This window comes from Anomalospiza imberbis, chromosome Z (assembly GCF_031753505.1).
Source record: "Anomalospiza imberbis isolate Cuckoo-Finch-1a 21T00152 chromosome Z, ASM3175350v1, whole genome shotgun sequence".
Classification (NCBI taxonomy): Eukaryota; Metazoa; Chordata; class Aves; order Passeriformes; family Viduidae; genus Anomalospiza; species Anomalospiza imberbis.
The window spans coordinates 33,674,548-33,690,592 of NC_089721.1; the positions used below are offsets into that span (position 1 = coordinate 33,674,548).

The 16,045-nt window shown below is 35.8% G+C and overlaps 1 protein-coding gene across 1 annotated transcript in view; it reads left to right on the forward strand.

The window, feature by feature from the left end:
• The window catches only part of PTPRD (protein tyrosine phosphatase receptor type D), a 1,172,008-nt gene that overhangs the window by 52,025 nt on the left and 1,103,938 nt on the right, over positions 1-16,045 (forward strand). The window lies entirely within an intron of this gene.

Sequence of the window (16,045 nt, forward strand, 5' to 3'; positions counted from 1 at the left end):
TTAGATTGTCTGTTTGCATTGTAAGGGTTGGCAGTGGTGGGGAAAGAGTCAAACTCATGGCAGGCATTTATGATATTCAGTAAAAAAAGACAAAATGGAGAAGTTTTGTCCATTTTAAATGCTGACATTTTGCCATCCCATTTCTTAGATATTACACTGTGTATGGCTAGAGGCATGACTGAAAGGTATTGCTGGAGCCCTTCTATGATGACCTCATGAAGTCACAGTTTTACCTCTTTTCAACAGTGCAGCCATCCCTGATCTATGCATTATAAAAAGAAAAAAAAAGAAAAAAAAAGGAAAAAGGCTTTATTACGTAGTGTCGTGAGATGCTCTCTATAAATAAATAATAGTAAATAGACAAGTGTTTGTATGTATGTGGGTATGCTTGTGCATGAATATCAATCTACATACCTGAACAAAAAAAAATTCTTTTATATCATTAACTGTTTGTCTTAGTAACTTTACTTTTCCTGGGTTTAAAGATTCTGCATTTGACATTTGTATCAAAGGGTTAAGGTCTTTGTTGTCAGAAGGATGGATTACTTCATTATGTCTGCAGTGCATGACTGAGAAAACAGAAAGGTTGAGATGGGAGCAGTCGCAGAGTTGCTGAGCTAAGAGGCTAAGTGCTGCTTGGGACAGCTGATTTGTCATTGAAACCTAATATATCACAGCAAGCGGGAAACATGCTTGTTTTCTGGAGAGCCCTGGTAAAAAAGGCAGGTGTTAACAAAGTAAATCCAGTTGTTAATATACAGTGGTAAATCGTTGCAATTACTGCATGATCCATGAGCGTTGATGTAATTGGTTGTAATGACTCGTTCAGCCAGGAATACTATTGAAAATGTCCAAGCCTATAGCAATAAGTTGGACTCAATGACCATTAAAGGCTGTTTCCAACCCAAATGATTATATGATCCTATGAATACAATTTTATATTTTGTACATAGTAATTAAAATGCTAGTTCTATCTGTAGTTAATGAAATAACACAATTTTTTTTTCTCTTTGTTTACATTAAGGTGAGATTTTGTTAATTGCTTATGGTCTGTAGAGCATTTCTCACCAGAAGGGGTTATTTACTAAAAAAGATCTTATACTTGTTGATTATGTGATATAATTGAAGAATACAAATTGAAGCATTTAAATGTATAGATTCAATTTTTGTCTGAATAAACTCCTACACTATGGATGTGTGAAATTTCAGTCAGTCAGATTTTTATTATTTATTTTTGTTCTTTACAACCATTAACTCCAATTTTACTTAACTAGGCTGTCTTTGCATTCATCCTACTGGTCTTTTGATTGTCCCAGAAGCCTCTTCTGTATCTTCTCTGTTCTCTGCAATCCCATGCAAAGCAGATACAAAACATTACCATTTTGATTTGGTGGAGAATCATTCTTAGCCAATTCAGCAGGTGTAAGAGAGTACAGGGAAATGGAAAATTAGATTATTATATCACTTCTGGTCTTCTTTAACTTGACCTCAATTGCTAAGTGTTTTCTTATGGATAGTGACAGGACTTGCAGTAGATTTTCTGTAGCTGGAAACCTCAGTTAATGCTATGGAGAGTATTAATGCTAGTCTAAAATGTAGGCTGTTTCTTCATAAATTCTAAGGTTTTAATTTTTCATTACTAATATTAGACAACCTTAGATGATGTAGAGACAATCCTGTCTCCTGGCTAGGTTAATGTGTCCTTCATAGCACCTGTTTTTAAACTGATTTAACAGTAAACCACAGTTTCTACAGTTACACTGGTATTTTTTGACTGAAGAAGTATAATATGAATATAGTAATATTGCTTTGAAAATTTCACCATTTTCACAATTAAAACTATAAAAATTGAACATCTTCCATCATGTGTATGTCTATTATAAATAACTTTTATTTTAACAGGAAAAAAATATTTTCATAGGATGTTTTACTAGTACTATGGTAGTACCAAAGGTCCATACAATGATCTGCCTGGGATCAGAGTTCACCTGGTTTTTAATTTGGCAGTTTTCAATGTGTTTTCTTGGAGGAGCTTGTACAGTAAGGAACATAAGAACGTTTTTCTTAAAGCTGATATACATATAATAGAATCATAGAATAATTTTGATTGGCAATGACCTCTGAAAATTATCTAGGCCAAAGCATCTCTGTTAGATTGGATTGCTCATGACATTGTCGTAAGGTTTTAGTATCTCCAGGGACAGAGTTCTCATAACCTCTGTGAGGAGCCTTACCACCTTCACCATGAAAAAGTATATATAACTTTAATCAAAATTGGTTTATTTCAACTTGTAATTTTTGCCTGACATCGTCTAACTGTGAACATCTGAGAAGAGTCTCCCTCCATGTTTCTTTTCTATCAAGTATCCATAGATGATAAGCCCACCCCCAACCCCCACTCCCCCCCAAAGTCTTCCCTTCCCTGGCCAAACAGACTGAGCTCCTACAGTCTTTTCTTGAACATTTGTTGCTCCAGCTCCCAGTCACCTTGGCGGTCTCTGTGCAACTCACACCAGGGTATCAGTGTCTGTCAGTGAATGAATGATTGAGCTACTAAAGTGGAAATAATATACATAAAATACAAACTTCAATGCTTTCAAAAGGAAAAGTAACAAGAACAGTTCAGACAAATCAAAAATATTAGCAACTAAGATATACTTTGGAATTTCATATTCATTAATTGGACATTGTAATAGAAGGACAGAATATATTTTCCACTTTAAAACACAATCTGAGAACAAAGAGCTGGATGTGATATTGGAATCTAAGTAGCAGCAGAATTCCTAATGCATTGGATAAAAATTCAGAATTATGAGACAGCTCATATAGAACTTTTGTTTCTTGTGAGTTTTGTAACTACCAATTTAAATAAAATTCTGCATTTTGAGCATGGACAATTAAAAGTTTCGTGAAAACCCCACAAAAGCATGTCCTAGTGTAAAAGGGTAATTTTAAGAATGAAGAAGTCCCTCAAATGTCCCTCATTTGGAAAATGTGACTTTTTCTCGTGTCAGGCATTCCTATAAAAAGTATCTGTTGACTATAGATCTGAAAACTCCTGAGAAAATCACTTAATTACAAAAATGAGAAATGTTCTGCTTTATCTCCAGAGTAGTTAAAAAAAAATTGCTACTCCTGTGCAGTTTAATAAAACAGATGTGTCTATTTGTCTTTATGTCTATGACATAAATTATCAGAGACACATACATTGGTTTCCTAATTGTAAGTTGATATGGTGTCAGTCCACAGACCAGAGACATATGCATGGCAGCGGTCACTTAAGTTGATTTTACCTTGTGATACATAGTCACAAGACTGTACCTTGCTTTTTCAGGGAACTTGAAAGCAAAACCATGCTTTTACAAGCAGTTAATTTATGCCCTTTTGTAAATAGTTGTTTCAATAATAAGCACTACTTTAATTTCACATATTCCATTCCGTAACAAACACTTACTGTTGTGAGGGATCCCAAATGTATGCAAGATAAAATTTTTGGTTGTCTCTTACTTCCTACTGCTGCTAGATATGCTTTCTTCACTGAAGGAATTGAGTGGTCCTATAGGATCTATGTTGATTGACAAATTGTCTGAATAACACCATGCTGGCTGAGCTAATTTTCATCTTCCTGATTTCCATATTATCGCCTATAAATTTTTGGTTTGTGTTGATATTTAGTTTACAGAGTAAAATAACTTTACCTCTGGTCATTGAATAAGTAGTAAATTCTGTGAAAGTTGAAAACGCAATTGCGAGCCACTGCATCCAAACATTATTAAGTTCTGCTCTCACAAGGTACATTTTCTACCTATTTTTCTCCACATTTAAGGCAGCTCTCTATCATTTTGGATCCTTATGCACTCAGGTTATTATCTGAGAAAAACATGTTATGCAAATTTACTGTGTGATATATGCCTGTCTTCTTAAGTAATCAATTAGCCTTACATACCTACACAAGTTCAAGAGTTTTTTTGTAGTTCTAAATATTTTACAGACACATATAGATAGAGAATCTGTATGATAGAACCATTGAATGATTTGGGTTGGAAGGGATTTTAAAGATCATTTAGCAGTAACTCCATCCAAACTGGTCTTAAACACTTCTAGGGATGAGGCACTCAGCTTCTCTGGGCCACCTATTCCACTGTCTCCTCACACTCACAGTAAAAAATTCCTTTCTTTTGTCCAATCTAAACCTATGGTCTATCAGTAAAAAACCCTTGCCCCTTTTCCTGTAACTACAGACCCTGGTAAAAAGTCTCTCTTCACCTTTATTAAAACCACCTTTTTCTATTCATACGATATTAGCTAAGTAATTAAAAAAAAAAAAAAAAAGTACTCTTTGTGTCCTTTGCAAACACCAGATAATATCTAATACTACTAGCATAGACCCTGCAAAATTGTATGTGATTGTATCAAACCAGTTTCTGTCATATCAGAAACCTTACTGTGGAGGAATCTCTTTTTGAAGTCTAATTCAGCCCTTATTTACTCAACTCTTTTTCCTTTAAGGTGTGAATTCATAGCTTGGTGAGGGACCCAGGGCTGTGTCAGAGCTCTCTGAGCACCTACTCATATCTTTGGTGTGTGCAAGTGCACTCTAGTGCTTGCATCATAGCTGAGTCCTTAAGGTTTGTTATTTATTGAAAACATTATATAAATGCTATATATTTAACTGTCTTCCCCCCCCCCCCCCACTGAATTACAGTGCCCTCCCATAGCAAAACAATAACCCTTCTTACTTCACCAGTCACATAGCTGTGTTTTTTCCAGAAGCAAACTCAGACACAATCTTTCCTGCAATATTTTCACTGTTAAAGATGGACATGAATAATCTGAAGTATGGCCTTTCTTAATGGCGGTTGTAGCAGTAAGACATGCTGCATTCATCTATGATCTCCAGTGCTCTCCAAGCTACATAAGGTTCTGAAAATCAGAGCAAGGCAAAAGTCCATGTCTACAGCTGTGGATACATACAGCTGTATGGATTTCAGTGTGGGAGGATTTTCTAGGTCTGCAGGTGGTATGGCATAGAAATGTGGAAACTAGGGATATTTGAAAGTGGGCAAACAGCTTTGTCACACATTTATAAAGTTGCTTCCCCAAACACATTTAGTACTTTTAAAATCAGAACAAGATGGTTCACTTAAACTGTATTTAATTTTCAGGAGGCCTTTTGACCATACTGCTTTTTATCCCATACTATTGGAGTCAACGCAATGAACACCAAATAAAAGATTCCCGCACAGTTACTCAAAGCAGATAAAATGAAAAATGTTACAGTTAAAGGTTAATGATCTGAAATGTGTGATGCCAGTCAACCCTCACCGCCTTGCCACCCAAATGAACCTCTCCAATAAGCAGTGTTGACTTTTCCTAACCTGAGTCTCCTCTTTTTTATAGCATGATCATATAGAATTCTAGGCAGTGGAGTTACCTACACAAGTCTGTATAATACTTCTGAAACAGGGGTACAGTGCTACCCTAGGCTTATTAAAATAAATAAAAATAACTTTTCCTATTTTATTTTAATTTTGGGGTTTGATATTTGTTGGTGCTGAGGTTTTTTCCTCCTCAATTTAAGTTTAGTACGAGTAACATTTCATTAAGCACTTGCATTTCTAATATCTAATGGGAGCTAAAGTTAGAATTTATGAAATCCTTGCTGTTTTAGTTTTATAAATACACTGTGTCTATTTTGAAACTTAGATATTTTGGATATTTCACATATCTTTATGCTGCACTATTTGCTTTAATTGGGAAAAGAAGTAATTATGTAAATGTTTGTTCAAAGAGATTTTAAAAACAAGACAGTCATTTCCCCTTCACTTTCAACTTTATGCGCTACTTTTATTTTTGTCATTCATTTTACTCCAAGAAAACATTTTTCATACTGATATAAGGTGGTATCCTGTTGCTTGCCCTTACCCTTTCTCTTTTAGTAGATCTGTATTGCATAGCTTTTTATTCTGCATTAAAAAAAAGTATTTAACCACATGTTTCCATGGTTTATGAACTTTATTTTTCTTCATTTGCAATGGTAAACTATTCCATTCTGGAGAAATCAGACATTACACAATGCTATCTCCAAAAATCCCAAAGAAGATGAAATTAGGTTCACAAAGCAGTTATACATAATTGTAGCAATACAGTCAAGCTTAGCTGGGTAGCCTAAATTATGAAGTATGTATGTGGCAAGGCAACATGCCACATTTCCAGTAACTGAGGTCATGAGCATGTTTTTAAATAGTCCTTTAATTTCCAACTGCAATTTAAAAAGTTGCAATATTAGCTAATGCACCTAGAAAAATAGCCAGTCTGTGCTGCTTGCTGAATCATAGTATACTTTGCATCTACATCAACTGTAATGTAAGATCATACAATCGTAGTATCATTTAGGTTGGAAAAGACTCAAGGTGCTGAGTCCAGCTGCAACCCAAACTGTGTCAAATCTGAAAAAAGCCTAACAGTCAAAAAAACAGGTCTGAAACTGTTACTTTGCCCAGAGACCTCACTAGATAGTGTTAAGTGAAGAAGAACTAGGCACAGCAGGTTCTAAACTAGCGAATTTTTCTTTGCATCCCCCTTCCTTTCTCTATCAGTTCATATCTCAAGATCTGACTCTACAACCCCTTCCTTGCTCTGATCTTATGGAGAGAAGGTTCTGGTAGGTTGTCAGTATCCTTCCACCAATCCCAAAGATCCAACTTGTCTTTGCCATTAAACATCTCCTTAATTTCAATTCATCAAGTGATCACTGTGCTCTGACCAATTTTCATAGTTGCTTTATTCAGTGGTGGTGACTATAATCAGAAAAGTCCTGCTCTTCCATAAGAGTTTTCTAAGAAGACTATCAATCTCCAGCTTCTCTGCCTCCAGCTTCGAAAAATAAAAATGTATATTAATTTCTGTGTAATCAGTCTTTCTTAAAGGTATTGGATTTTAGATGTAGCAAGTGATCTTTAATTTTGGTATTAGAAATGACTCATCTTCAAATTAATGATTTTTCCTTTATGGCATTAGTCAGAATACTCCCTGTGAATTAAGGTTATTCAGAACTGCAAATCTGTTTTTTCATTCATTTATCATTACATTAGGATAGCAATTTGATATTAAAAACATAAATAAATATTAACCTCTAGTGTTACAAAAAGAGAAAATCAGTGCATGTTTGAGTGGGACAAATACATATACATTTTTAATAAAAGAATAAATATATATGTGCACTTTGTGTTTGTTTTCCTGATGAAAATGTTAGATACAAAATTAATAAACAAATTAGAAAAATAAATATTCTGGCTCTTTTTTTTTTCTTGTTGTTATTGTCTTTTTGTTTTTTCGTAATTTTGTTGGGTTTTGGTGGTTCTTTTTGTCAGGCTTTTTTTTTGTTGTTTGTTTGTTTTTGTTTTTTTTTTTTGGGTTTTTTTTTTTTTTTTGTTTCTTAAGAGTTTGCTGTGCAGGTTTGCCAGAAAAATTAAAAATAACTTGTGGGTATGATTTTTTTTGGGTGAATAAATAAAGCTCAGAATAAAATATCCAGTCAGCAGGGAAACTTTAATGAAAGTATATTTTGAAAAGAAATATTGGAGGGTAATTTTATGGTGGTGTTCAGAATGAAAAATGTTTTCTCTGTTTTCATTTTTCTTATCTTATGCAACTGATTCAGTTTGTTTGTTTGTTTGTTTGTTTTTTAATTGAATTGTTGAGCTTGGAGCAGGGCATAAAAATATCTTCAGTATTCTTTTCCCCTCTTTTTTGTTCTGTGTGGTTTTTAAAAATGATGATTTAATTTGATTTTAAGGCTTGTGAAATGCTTGCTTATGGTTGTGAAAGTAATTTCAAATAATGTTTGATAGGCATGTATGCACACTCTTCATTATAAAATTTCAAGTTTTCTCTTATTGCCTTTAGCAATTTTAATTTTCAATAATGTGCAACCCCCATTAATACAGTTGTGCTCTCCTAATATTTAATTCTTTCCTACGATGTACAGAAAATAGATCTAAGATACTGGAGATAGAATAAAGATGTGAAGTTACCTTCTTAGTAGTCACTGGAGGTTCCACCCTTAATGGAAGTGTTAGCAAGATAGAATGAGCCCTGATATCATAAAATATGCTTTAATGTACTTGCCCAAATGTGTTTTTACTGTTAGATGTAATCAGTTGAGTACAGGACAGAAAGCAGAGTTAGCAGTGATTTGGGGAGTGTAAGAAAAGTTGAATTGGAGTGCAGGGGCAGCCTGATGTTCCTGCTTTTACCAGGAGAGAAAGAAGAAGTGAAGGAGAAAAAAGGGAAAGCCTTAGGCTATATTAATTTCCTGTGCAATTCCTCCCCTTCTCTACTTCCCGAGTTCCTTCACAACACCAAGCAACCTTTCCCATCGATATGATCAGTTTAATTCACTGGATAGCCCTGGCAGGGGTTCTGGGGGGCAGAAACAATGTTACTGCCCATATGCCCACTGCAGTTGTGTTGGCCAGAGGACAGAACCACTGAGGTCAGAATTGAGCTCATCCTCACAGATCATGCACAACTGTGCTCTGGTTTACCAGTCTTCTTGAAATGGAGCCTACTTCTGACATATTTCTAAACAAAATGGATAAATTCAAAATTAGAAGCAACAAGTCTTAGAAGAAGGTTATAAATTTCAGTTCTGAACCTCTATTTTAATATGCCGTAATTCCTTAGAGAATAGCAATTAGTTTTTTCTCCTTCAAAATTGTCAGGAAACAAAATTTTTCCCAGTGTTCAGTTTGGGGACCTGATTCTATTTAATCTGTTTATCAATGATTTGAAAAATGCAATTGGATGCTACGACAGTCAGTTTGCAGGTGACTCCAAGCTGGGTGGGAGTGTTTATCTGCTGGAGGGTAGGAAGGTTTCAAAGAGGGATCCTGAGAGCCTGGACTGAGGGGCCAAAGCCAGTGGAATGAAATTCAACAACACTAAGGGCTGGGTCCTGCACTTGGGTTGTAACAATCTCAGATGTTGCTACAGTCTGGGGAAAGAGTGGCTGGAAAGCTGCCCAGCAGAAAAAGGGGCTGTTGGTCAACAGTGGCTGAACATGAGCCAGCAGCAAGAAGGCCATTGGCATCCTGGCTTGTATCAGCCATAGTGTGGCCAGCAGCACCCAGGCAGGGATTGTCCCCTGTACTTGTCATTGGTGAGGCCACATGTCTAATTCTGTGTCCAGTTTTGGGTCCTTCACTACACAAAAGACCTGAAAGTGTTGGAGTGAGTCCAGAGAAGGGCAACAAAGCTGATGGTCTGGAACACAAGTTTTGTGAGGAGCTGAGGTTGTTTAGCCTGGTGAAAATAAGGTTTAGGGTGAATCTTCTACAGCTACCTGAAAGGAGACTGTAGCAAGGTTTTCCTCAGTCTTTTCTCACAATTAACAAGCAATAAGACAAGAGGACATAGCCTCAAGTTGCAACAGGGGAGGTTTACATTGCATATAATGAAAAATTTCTTCACTGAAAGGGTTTTCAAGCATTGGCACACACTGCCCATTGCAGTAGTTAAGTCAGGATCCCTGGAACTTAAAAAAATGTGTAGATGTCAGACTAGGGATGTGGTTTAGCGCTTGACTTGGCAGAGTTAGATTTCTGGTTGGATATGTTGGTTTTAAGGGTCTTTTCCAATCTAAAGGATTATATGAGTCTATGACTGTAAAATATATTTTTGTTCAGAGAAAATTTGATTGTAGGTGTCTTACAGTTACTGCCACTGTAAAAGAGAAACTTAAACCATTCTTTGATTTGGTTTTAACTCATTCTGTGGAATCTATTTCTAAATATGAAGGGAGAGTTAATTATCTCTCCTTATATTCAACAGATTATGTAAATGCATTGAAAGGAAGTTGGAAGCATAAATCACAGATGTCGGTTTGATAGAAAGTTTGTAACCAGAAAAATCTACAGCTCCCAAATCCCAATGTGTTAATTACAAGACGACATCTGGTATACAAATTTATGCCGAGCTAAGAAATGTTCAGACTAAAATAGAGTATGCCTAAGTGGGCTTAGTGTTTAAAACCTACATTCATCATAGGGAAACTTAAAATCATGTGATCATGAAATGTCTGTGATCTGAACTGTCTGCAGATAGAAAAGTGATATAAACTGGAAGGGAAGGCAGTTAAAGATAGTTGAAACAGGTTAGAGGAGTTAGCCATGTATACCTGGCCAATGTTATATTTTCACTTTATATAATATATTCACATATAGGATGGATAAAAAAATTCAAAAATTCCTTAACTTATTAGCATATAATATCTCTGACCTTTATTCCTAACAAAGGAGATGTGTTTTCACTGATTTTGTGTTAAAAAAATAGAGTGGAGCCAGTTATATCTGTTGGAGTGTATGTGGTTACAGAAGATTCTTATGTTGTAAAAGATTTTATGGATAATATGAAAGTATTTGAAAATGGGTTAGTTAATACACAATTTTTGAAGTTACTGCCCTGTCAAACTTTGAAGAGGGACATTATACATTAAAAAAATATTTTAGTTAAATCTTGTACATTTACATTGTAAAACTGAAATACCTTCAGTGGCTATTGAATATCCAATTCTCTTTTAAATTACCTGTAGAGAAAATGAGGACTCCAATGATATAACATATTCCCCTTTTTTACTTATCAGAGGAACTATATGAACTAGTAGCTAGAAAGAAAAAGATTGCAAGAGTTCCTTTGCCTGAGGACCAAAATGATAATGTTGCTACTTCAGACTGACTGTAGCATCCATATGACAGAAATCAATATAAAAAATGGTCTGACTTTATTCATAATGTACATCTTCAGCCAGGAGAGGGTCAGTGGGAGGGCATTGTAAAAACTCAGGACGTCATGGTGACAAACAATGAAGAAAAAGTAACACTCCATAAATTTGACTTTAGATGACTCCAAGCTGTATATGACATCAAATAAGATAATTCTGGCCCTGACGAATTCTTATTTTGAGTACTCTAAATTAACCAGTCCTGATTTAAAATTGATTTTTTCATTGAAAATGTGCAATGTATTCACTTTTAAATATAGATAGTCAGAAAAACACTGTAGAATAGAATTAGAATGTCGACATAGTTTGCATTTCCTTAACTAAAAAACTTCAGTGTAAAATTACAGATTTCTGGTCACCAAGGCTTTAATCTGAACACATCTGTGTGTATAAACTATCAAAAAGCTATGTAATCTGGATATATTTCATGACATGGCGTTAGCAGTATTTCAGAGAAATAGTTAGTGGTTTGTTTGGCTCGGTGTTGGGAAAATGCAGTATTTCTGCTATAGGGAAGGAGTTCAATTTCTGTCCTGAGCACTCCCTTAGATTTAAGGCCTCTGCTGTCTGCATTCATGCACTTCTGTGTGTTTGGAAGCAGAGGGGGTTGCAAAGGATTGTGGAAAAACTGTCAGTTCAGTCTCAGACTGGAATTATTCAGCATTCCTGAGAGATTGAGAATAGATATGTAAAGCAGAAATCAAAGAGCAGTTCATGCTATAGCAATAAAACTGAAGTCAAATATTGCAGATGACATCCTGCAGGCACTAGGGAAAGAAGATTATATTGTTGCAGGGGATCAAGACTGCCTGCTGTGCTGATTCAAAGAATAAAGTCACTGAAACTAATAATATGAGAGGCCTTACCAGCGGCTGTGGCACAAAATGCATAGTTAAATGACAGTTTGGAAAATTTCTTAATAGTGAAGATCATCTGGATATTTTCTGAAAACACTGTCTTCTTCTCCAAGCAGTTACATTACAAAAGTTTCTAAATGCTTTCATGACACGGTGACGCACGTTTCCTGAAAGAATATCAACCCATAACTGTGGTTTTCCATTAAATTTTTGTCAAATGTTTAATTATTCAGTTAATACTGAGTTTGGAGTAGATAATTTCTCTGTCTATAATGGTAATGTCTCTAGTGAATACCAAAATAGCCAGTATTCCGAAAAGTCTAGAAATTGATTGTTATTATTATTATTATTAAGATTTTGAACTGATATTGATGATAACTTTGATTCACAGGTCTGAATATAAATTTTCAAAGTATTATTGTTGTCATGTTTTTGTTTTGGTTTCTTCTCTGTAGAGACTATAGTTTATAGATTACTTACTGTCACTTAGGAACTTTAAGTTGGAGGAGATTCAAATATAAAACTGGATGTATATGTTGCCAGTCCTTTTCTTAAATGGTTGGTTCTACTTACAAATGTGGTGTTGTTAGCTATTACTCCAAGTGAAGCAAGCAACCAGAAATGGAATTTCCAATCACTTTGTACTGGCTCTGTAAAAAATGAACTGTAGGCAAAATCCTTAGATGAAAATTAAATTTTCAAAATAAAAAATACTTGCAGTCTATTTCTGCTTGACAGCTGGTTTGCTTTTCCTTGCCTGTTATGATTTTATCAGGTTTTATGAGAATGATGTTTTATTCAGTGAACATTAAAAATTGTGCCTTTCCAGGACAGTGCTTGATACATATGGCACCTCTTACACAGAAGACACATAAAGTAGGGACTAATGTTTGTGAGTTTGCTGTAAATAAAGACAAGCACATCAACAGAATTAAATTGTAGGTGCTTATGGTGTGTGCTGACTAGGACTGTGCCTTCTTGATGTTATTTTAAAGAGGAAGACAAATACATGGATTTAGCTTTGTACAGGCAATACTGGATTTTATTTTTTTAACGTAAGTACAGAGGTTGTTTATGGAGAACCTAAAATGTGCTGCAACATCAGAAAGACATGGTTCCCCTGTAGGTTTATGTCATCAGTTTCTCAGATAATCTACCGTATGCAGCATAGCATTACATAGCTGTGTTCAGTCTCCCCCACAGTTTCAGCAGGTTTGTGCTTATAGCTCAAATAAATGCAAGAAATTCTTGGTTGCTGAAGCTACTTTTGGTAAACATGTTTTTGTCTGTATTTTTCTCTAGTATAATTGAGCTAATTTGTAAATGTTGTTTAATAAAAAGTCATGCAAAGATTATAGTGTACTAAAAACAATAAGCGAGCCTATCTTTAAGCAACTCTGGATTGAAAAATACAAAAAACCAAACCAAACAAAACCAGGGGCTCCCTGCAGTACTTTAATTTGGTCTTCTTGTTTATGTGCACTATGTCATCATTTAATTGTCTAATTACATGCTGTGGTTTTTTTCTTTTTTTCCGTAAGGCCCTGCCTCATTTGATTCATGGAATTGGCAGTATTTGCTTAATGAGCAGTTGTCTGATATGTTCTTCATTTATTATTCAAAGAATGTGCCCCATGCTGTATTTTCCACCTTTCTTTTAAACCCAATTCTGAAGACAGAATGACTAGTTTTTTCCTAGACTGAGCAGTTAATGATCATTGCAGCTGTGCTTCTGTTCTTTTCAAGAAGAATGCACAAATCTTTTTCCTTGTGAGGTATTTTTTTCTGTCGTCATAAGGATTACTGTTGTTAAATCCAAAAGCATTTACCACAACCTAACAGAGCTGGTAGAAGCTGGTGGTGACACAGAGTGACAGCATTGCTACTCAGCAAGGGAGAAGGGGAAGAAGACACCCGAGTAGCCATCTAAGAAGGGTCCTAAAGGGTATAAATCCACTCACATAATACTAATACATAGAACATTGCACAATGTTTTATTGTCTTGTATATTAAAAACATGGAACAATAATAGATGAACCAAGTAAAAAATGTCATGAAAGAAATTATAAAGATATCAATGAGCAAATTAACTCATTGCTTTTCCTCAATTGGGGAAGGCTATTGTAATGGGAAAGAGAAACATTGTTCCTGGAGTTTTCTGAAAAATAAGAACAGTTACCTAATGAGGGTTTCTTATTTTTCATTTGAAAACAAAATAACTTTTTTTCTAACCTTACTGGGAGTTCTGATCTTTTAGCTTTAAAACCTTTAATGTTCTAGCTTTTCTATCGTTCTTTTGAACCAGTAATGTTTTTTTCAACTAAAGTAATTTGGTTCATCTTGAAAGACGGTGCATATTTCTTGATGGGGTAGTCCTGTCCCTGTAGTAGTCATTCACCTCTTACTTAAAACAAATACATGAGAGAGACATGAATTCAAGGTCTCGGGAATGTTGCAGATAAAAAGGAATTGCTTCACTAACAAAATCTAAACAAAGGTAATTTTGGTTTCATTTTATTTTAGTAATTGTGCACTTGGAAATTTTTTTTTCTGGAAGATACTTGTTTCTTGGATCTAGAAAAGGGATGGCATTCATATCTCCTATCAAGTCAATCAAATAGGAACCCACAGTCTTTTCCTTCATTCACTTACATATCTTCCTTTCATTTTATTAATGGTTCTCTTAATAATTTAATTTATTTTGTTTCCATTTTCCTTAGTATCCTACCTCTTTTTCTACTAAAGGCTGTCAGGTTTTGGTATGACCAAAGTATCACCTGACTTAAAAATCAGTGAAGACATTATCCAGTAACAATATCTGGGAAAGTGCAAAAGGAAAAAACAAGATTTTGCTAGCATTTCTTAAGAATATCCACTGACCTTTTTGCTGTCTGCAGGTCAGTTTCCTCGTCTAACAGGTGACTTTATAAGAACACTTCTTTTTTTTATTACAATCAGAATGTTGTTCAAAGTCCATAACTTGACCCCGGACATTTCCAGGGATTGACCATCCACAACTTCTCTGAACAATGCCTTCCGGTGCCTCACCACACTCACAGTAAAGAATTTCTTCCTAATATTTGATTTAAACCTACTCTCTCAAGGTTTAATGCCTTTCCCCCTTGTCCTGTCACTACATACCCTTGCAACAATTGGCACATCTTCATCTATTATAACAAAAAATGCACATATTCCTTGAAAATTCACATATTCTTAACCTAAGCTGGCAGGGTTTGGCTACACAGCACTTTCCAGGATTCTTGGTAATTTAAGGCATCTTCCTTGTATTTTAAGTAAGTTTCTAATTTCTTCATCTGGTAGATCCTCCTGTGAAATACATGTCATTAGCTTTTGGAATATGTGGAAGAGTTCTTTTCTTACTAGGCAGAGTATATCTGTCACCTTAATTTTCAGGATTATATGTAACTTCTAACCTTCAAAACCTCCCTCCCTGATAGGTGGTCTTACTTTAAAAGTCCTGTTGTGTATATTTGTTTCTTGTCAAAAACCCATCCACCATATTGTGTATCTTTGCCACTATTCTCTGTACCTTTCTGAGACCAATTTCACTCTTTTTGAAAAGGCTGACATGAAAATTGAGCATTAATTCAGAAGGGTGAAGAGCATAACATCTTTAAATTGTATATTTTGTTCAGTGTTCATCCTGTTTGTGATTTATACGTAGACCCCCAGTCAGCAATAAACAAGGTCATCAAGTGCCCCCTCAGTAAGTTCAGATTACACCAGGTTTCTCAGGCATATTGACCTACTGGTGTGTAGAAAGGGACCCAGATGGATGCTGAGAGGATGGATTGATGTGCTGAGGCCGGTGTTACGAGGTTGAACAAGGCCGAGTGCCAAGTACTGCAATTGTGTCACAACAACCCCTGGCAGTACTACAGATTAAAGGAAGTGTGCCTGGAAGCTGCAATTAAAACAATTTTGGGCTGCTGTTGACAGTGTGTAAACATGAGCTAGCTGGCCCAGATGGCCAAAAAGGCCAATGGTGTCCTGGTCTGTACCACCAATAGCATGGCCAGCAGGACCAGGGCAGGGATTGTACCCCTGTACTCAGCGCTGGTGAGGCCCCACCTCAAATTCTGGTCTAGTTTTGGGTGTCTTAATAGAAGAAAGACCTGAAAATACTGGTACGAGTCCAGAGAAGGGAAACAAAGCTGGGAAGCATCTGGAACACAAGTGCCACGAGAAATGGCTGAGGGAGCTGGCATTGTTTAGCCTGGAGAAGAGTCTCAGGGGAGAGCATGCTTTCCTGAGAGGAGAGTGTGGGGGAAAGCCAGGTGGGGCTCACTTTCTTTTTCCTGTCAACTAGCAGCAGGAGACGAGGAAATGGCCTCAAGAGGAGATTCAAGTTGGACACAAGGAAGAATTTTTTCACTGGAAGCAT